Source organism: Hordeum vulgare, chromosome 7H (genome assembly GCF_904849725.1).
Source record: "Hordeum vulgare subsp. vulgare chromosome 7H, MorexV3_pseudomolecules_assembly, whole genome shotgun sequence".
Taxonomy (NCBI): Eukaryota; Viridiplantae; Streptophyta; class Magnoliopsida; order Poales; family Poaceae; genus Hordeum; species Hordeum vulgare.
Genome location: NC_058524.1, coordinates 543,655,947 through 543,663,346, shown reverse-complemented (window position 1 = coordinate 543,663,346; position 7,400 = coordinate 543,655,947).

Below are 7,400 nucleotides of genomic sequence, written 5' to 3'. Positions count from 1 at the left end.
AGCGATGCTTAAGTCCTTCAGAATCATTTTAGCAATAGCTGCAGATGGATGTCAAAACGGCGTTCCTTAACGGTTTCCTTAAGGAAGAGTTGTATATGATGCAACCCGAAGGTTTTGTCGATCCTAAAAATGCTAACAAAGTGTGCAAGCTCCAGCGAACCATTTATGGACTAGTGCAAGCATCTCAGAGTTGGAATAAACGCTTTGATGAGGTGATCAAAGCATTTGTGTTTATTCAAGTGGTTGGAGAATCTTGTATTTACAAGAAAGTGAGTGGGAGCTCTGTGGCATTTCAAATATTATATGTGGATGACATATTGCTGATTGGAAACAACGTGGAGTTTTTGGAGAGCATAAAGGATTACTTGAATAAAAGTTTCTCTATGAAGGAGCTAGGAGAAACTGCTTACATTCTAGGCATTAAGATCTATAGGGATAGATCGAAACGCCTGATAGGACTTTCACAAAGTACATACCTTGATAAAGTTTTGAAGAGGTTCAAAATGGAATAGTCCAAGAAGGGGTTCTTGCCAGTTTTACAAGGTACGAGATTGAGTAAGACTTAGTGCCCAGCAACTGATAAAGATAGAGAGCATATGAGCACCGTCCCCTATGCTTCAGCCATAGGTTCTATCATGTATGCAATGTTGTGCACTAGACCGGACGTTAGCCTGGCCATAAGTATGGCAGGCAGGTTCCAGAGTAATCTAGGAGTGTATCACTGGACGGCGGTCAAGAATATCCTGAAGTACCTGAAAAGGACTAAGGAGATGTTTCTCGTGTATGGAGGTGCCGAAGAGCTCGCCGTAAAAGGTTACATCGATGCAAGCTTTGACACTGATCCGGACGACTCTAAGTCGCAGACCGGATATGTATTTATTCTTAATGGGGGTGCGGTAAGCTGGTGCAGTTCCAAGCAAAGCGTCGTAGCTGATTCTACATGTGAAGCGGAGTACATGGCTGCCTTGGAGGCGGCTAAGGAGGGTGTGTGGATGAAGCAGTTCATGACGGATCTTGGAGTGGTGCCGAGCGCACTGAATCCAATAACCTTGTTTTGTTACAACACACGTGCCATTGCTTTAGCAAAGGAACCACGGTTTCACAAGAAGACCAGACACATCAAACGACGCTTCAACCTCATCCGCGACTACGTCGAAGGGGAGGACGTAAATATATGAAAAGTGCACACAGATCTGAATGTAGCAGACCCGCTGACTAAACCTCTTCCACGGGCAAAGCATGATCAACACCAGAACTGTATGGGTGTTAGATTTATTACAATGTAATTTGCATGGTGATGTGAGGGCTAGATTATCGACTCTAGAGCAAGTGGGAGACTATTGGAATTATGCCCTAGAGGCAATGATAAATGAGTTATTATTATAATTCCTCTATCAAGATAATCGTTTATTATCCATGCTATAATTGTATTGAATGAAGACTTAGATACATGTGTGGATACATAGGCAAAACACTGTCCCTAGCAAGCCTCTAGTTGGCTAGCCAGTTGATTAAGGATAGTCAGGGTCTTCTGACTATGCACAAGGTGTTGTTGCTTGATAAGTGGATCACATCATTGGGAGAATCATGTGATGGACTAGACCCAAACTAATAGACGTAGCATGTTGATCGTGTCATTTTGTTGCTACTGTTTTCTACATGTCAAGTATTTGTTCCTATGACCATGAGATCATATAACTCACTGACACCGAAGGAATGCTTTGTGTGTATCAAATGTCACAACGTAACTGGGTGGCTATAAAGATGCTCTACAGGTATCTCCGAAGGTGTCCGTTGAGTTAGTATGGATCAAGACTGGGATTTGTCACTCCGTGTGACGGAGAGGTATCTCGGGGCCCACTTGGTAATACAACATCACACACAAGCCTTGCAAGCAATGTGACTTAGTGTAAGTTGTGGGATCTTGTATTACAGAATGAGTAAAGAGACTTGCGGGTAAACGAGATTGAAATAGGTATGCGGATACTGACGATCGAATCTCGGGCAAGTAACATAACGAAGGACAAAGGGAATGACATACGGGATTATATGAATCCTTGGCACGGAGGTTCAAACGATAAGATCTTCGTAGAATATGTAGGATCCAATATGGGCATCCAGGTCCAGCTATTGGATATTGACCGAGGAGTCCCTCGGGTCATGTCTACATAGTTCTCGAACCCGCAGGGTGTGCACACTTAAGGTTCGACGTTGTTTTATGCGTATTTGAGTTATATTGTTGGTACCAAATGTTGTTCGGAGTCCTAGATGAGATCATGGATGTCACGAGGGTTTGCAGAATGGTCCGGAGACGAAGATTGATAGATAGGATGACCTCATTTGCTTACCGGAAGGTTTTCGGAATTACAGGGAATGTACCGGGAATGACGAATGGGTTCCCGATGTTCACCGGGGGGGGGGGGGGCAGCCCACCCCGGGGAAGCCCATATGCCTTAGAGGTGCCGCACTAGCCTTTAGTGGGCTGGTGGGCAAGCCCAAAGAGGCCCCTGCGCAGGAGATAAGAAAATCAAAGAAAAAAAGGGGAAGTGGGAAGGAAGGGAAGGACTCCACCTTCTAATCCTAGTTGGACTAGGATTGGAGGAGGACTCCTCCTCCCCCCCCCTTCGGCCGAACCCCTTGGGGCTTCTTGAGCCCCAAGGCAAGGCCCCTCCCCTCCCACCTATATATACGGAGGTTTTAGGGCTGATTTGAGACAACTTTTCCACGGCAGCCCGACCACATACCTCCACGGGTTTTCCTCTAGATCGCGTTTCTGCGGAGCTCGGGCGGAGCCCTGCTGAGATTAGATCACCACCAACCTCCGGAGTGTCATCACGCTGCCGGAGAACTAATCTACCTCTGCGTCTCTCTTGCTGAATCAAGAAGGCCGAGATCATCGTCGAGCTGTACGTGTGGTGAACGCGGAGGTGCCGTCTGTTCGGCACTAGATCGGAGCGGATCGTGGGACGGATCGCGGGATGGTTCGTGGGACGGTTCGCGGGGCGGATCGAGGGACGTGAGGACGTTCCACTACATCAACCGCGTTTATTAACGCTTCTGCTGTGCGATCTACAAGGGTACATAGATCTGAAATCCCCCTCGTAGATGGACATCACCATGATAGGTCTTCGTGCGCGTAGGAAATTTGTTGTTTCCCATGCAATGTTCCCCAACATTACTGTTGTCCCTAATGATAAGAATGAATTGATCCCACAGAGGATTATTACTGGCTATAGGATGGTGATCGACTTCAGGAATTTGAATAAGGCCACTAGGAAAGACCATTACCCTTTGCCTTTTATCCACCAAATGCTAGAAAGACTGTCTAAACACACACACTTCTGCTTTCTAGATGGTTATTCTGGTTTCTCCCAATTACCAATTGCACAAACTGATCAGGAGAAAACCACGTTCACCTGCCCCTTCGGTACCTTTGCCTATAGACGTATGCCTTTTGGCTTATGTAATGCACCTGCCACTTTTCAAAGATGTATGATGGCTATATTCTCTGACTTTTGTGAAAAGATTATTGAGGTTTTCATGGATGACTTCTCCGTTTACGGGTCTTCTTTTTATTATTGCCTCAGCAACCTTGATCGAGTCTTGCAGAGATGTAAAGACACCAACCTTGTCTTGAATTGGGAGAAGTGCCACTTTATGGTTAATGAAGGCATCGTCTTAGGACATAAAATTTCTGAAAGAGGTATTGAAGTTGATAAGGCCAAGGTTGATGCAATCGAGAAAATGCCATGCCCCATAGATATCAGAGGTATAAGAAGTTTCCTTGGTCATGCTGGTTTCTATAGAAGGTTCATTAAAGACTTCTCTAAGATTTCTAGGCATCTCACTAATCTCTTGCAAAAGGATATTCCTTTTGTTTTTGATGAAGATTGTGAGGAAGCCTTTGAAATACTTAAGAAGGCTTTGATAACTGCACCTATTGTTCAACCACCTGATTGGAACTTACCTTTTGAAATCATGTGTGATGCCAGTGATTATGCTGTTGGTGCTATTCTAGGACAAAGAGTTGATAAGAAGTTGAATGTTATTCACTATGCTAGTAAAACTCTAGACAGTGCCCAAAGAAACTATGCTACTACGGAAAAGGAATTTTTAGCAGTCGTGTTTGCTTGTGAAAAGTTCAGATCTTACATAGTTGATTCCAAAGTCACTATTCACACCGATCATGCTGCTATTAAGTACCTCATGGAGAAGAAATACGCTAAACCTAGACTAATCAGATGGGTTCTCCTGCTACAAGAATTTGATTTGCACGTTGTCGACAGGAAGGGTGCTGATAACCCTATAGCGGATAACTTGTCTAGGTTGGAGAATGTTCTTGATGACCCACAACCTATTGATGATAGCTTTACCAATGAGCAACTGAATGTCATCAATACTTCACGTAGTGCATCGTGGTATGCTGATTATGCAAATTATATTGTTGCCAAATATATACCACCTAGTTTCACATACCAGCAAAATAAGAAATTCTTCTTTGATTTGAGACATTACTTTCTGGGATGATCCTCACCTTTATAAGGAAGGAGTAGATGGTGTTATTAGACGTTGTGTACCTGAACATGAACAGGGACAGATCCTACAGAAGTGTCACTCCGAGGTTTACGGAGGACACCATGCGGGAGATAGAACTGCACACAAGGTATTGCAATCAGGTTTCTATTGGCCCACTCTCTTCAAGGATGCCCGTAAGTTTGTCTTGTCTTGTGATGAATGTCAAAGAATAGGTAATATCACTAAACGCCAGGAAATGCCTATGAACTATTCACTTGCCATTGAACCATTTGATGTCCGGGGCTTTGATTATATGGGACCTTTTCCAAAATCCAACGGGTATACTCATATCTTAGTTGTTGTTGATTACGTCACTAAGTGGGTAGAAGCTATCCCCACTAGTAGTGTTGATCACAACACCTCTATCAAGATGCTTAAGGAAGTTATTTTCCCTAGATTTGGAGTCCCTAGATATCTAATGACCGACGGTGGTTCACATTTCATTCAAGGTGCTTTCCGTACGATGTCCCTATCACCCTCAGTCCAGTGTTCAAGTACGATGTCAACCATAGAATTGCGTCTCCCTATCACCCTCAGTCCAGTGTTCAAGTAGAGCTAAGCAATAGAGAGATTAAACTAATTCCGCAAAAGACTGTGAATAGGTCTAGAAAGAATTGGTCTAAGAAGCTCGATGATGCACTGTGGGATTATAGAACTGCCTATAAGAATCCCATGGGCATGTCTCCGTACAAAATGGATTATGGCAAAGCATGTCATTTACCTCTTCAGCTAGAGCATAAGGCTTATTGGGCAATTAAAGAGCTCAACTTTGATTTCAAACTTGCTGGTGAGAAGAGGTTATTTGACATTAGCTTGCTTGATGAATGGAGAACTCAGGCATATAGAAATGCCAAGTTGTTCAAAGAAAAGGTTAAGAGGTGGCACGATAAAAGGATACAAAAACGTGAGTTCAATGTAGGTGATTATGTCTTGCTATATAATTCTTGCTTAAGATTTTTTGCACGCAAGCTTCTCTCTAAATGGGAAGGTCCTTACATTGTTGAGGAAGTATATCGTTCCGGTGCCATCAAGATCAACAACATGGAGGGTAATTTTCCGAGAGTGGTAAATGGACAAAGAATCAAGCATTATATCTCAGGTACTCCCATAAATGTTGAAAGCAATATTATCAATACCATAACTCCGGAGGAGTACCTAAGGGATATTTATTAGCCTGTTTCAGACTCCGAAAACAAAGAGGTATGTGATTCGGTAAGTAAACGGACTCCAAAACTTTTCCAGTAGGAATTTTTCTCCGTTTTGGAATTTATGAAAAAATAGAAAAATTTAAAGCAGTCCAGAAAGCGCACGAGGAGGCCACAAGCCTGGTAGGCCCGACCTACCCCCTGGCCGCGCCTAGGGGGCTTGTGGGCACCTCGTGTGCCTCCCGGACTCTGTTTTATTGCGGAGTAATCCTTCTGGTCTGGAAAAAATCATTATATATTCTCCCGAAAGGTCTGACCCCCGTATCATGCAATTTTCCTCTCTTTTCGTTTCGAGCCTATTTCTGCTGCATCAATCCCTACCTCGCGGAAGTGCTGCAACACCCTCAATCTATCGAGATGCGTGAGGGGATGTTTCACATCCGTGATGTTGAGGGGCCCAAGAAGATCGGAAGCATGGAGGCGAGGCTCGAAGCAATGGAGCAACAAGTCTTCAAGTGCCAAGGGATGGTGGAGCGTGGACTCAACACCAACCACATGATGATCACGGAGTTCACCAACAAGCACAAGATCGATGCCAACGACATCGGGAAGCACCTCTCCAGGCTCTATGACAGAATTGATCATCTCCAAGCCCAGATCTATGACCTGTAGAAGCAAAACTGTGAGTATGAGTATAGATTTACATCGATAAGGTTGGCTGCAGATTTGAGGATTCCGGAGACTCGTTCATCTTTCCATGATGGAGCACCTATGCCTTGGAAGACGGAGGATCAAACCCATGTTGCAACAACTCCACCACCATCACCTCCAAAGGAAGACAACTGAGCATTGGTATGGGCAATCCCCTTGGCTAGTGCCAAGCTTGGGGGAGTTGCCCCGGTATCATATCACCATCGCATCTTTTGCCTTTACCTTTGTTTTAGTTCGTTCCTTTTCAGTTTTATTCTTCTCTATTGGAATAAAGTTCTTAGTGTTTTAGGCTTGAGTTTTGCTTTGTGTCACCCCCGATGTATTCGAGCTCGTGAGCTATATAATAAAGAGTGTCTTAGTTAAGGGCCTTGCCTCATGCCATGATCAAAAGATTGTGAAAAGAACAAAAGCATGAAAGATCATGTAATGATCTTATGGGAAGTGATAACTTCACATATAAAAAGTATGATGATTGAAACTTGTTGAGGATAGACAAACATAGACCCTAGTCATTGTTGCAATTAATAAGAAGTAATAAGGAAGGAGAGGTTCACATATAAATATATCATATTTGACACATCTATGATTGTGAACACTCACTAAACTATTACCTGCTTAGAAGTAGATGTTGGACAAGGAAGACAACATAATAAATTGTGTTTGCTTGGTTCCGAACAATGTTATATGACTAGAGATCACTTAGCATGTGATGATTGCTTCCACCTCATATTAGCCAAAACTTCCGTACTAAGTAGAGATACTACTTGTGCATCCATAAACCTTCAACCCAGTTTTGCCATGAGAGTCCACCATACCTACCTATGGATTGAATAAGATCCCTCAAGTAAGTTGTCATCGGTGCAAGCAATAAAATTTCTCCCTAAAATATGTATGATCTATTAGTGTGTGGAAAATAAGCTTTGTACGAACCTGTGATGAGGAAGAGATAAAAGCGACAGATTGCATAAT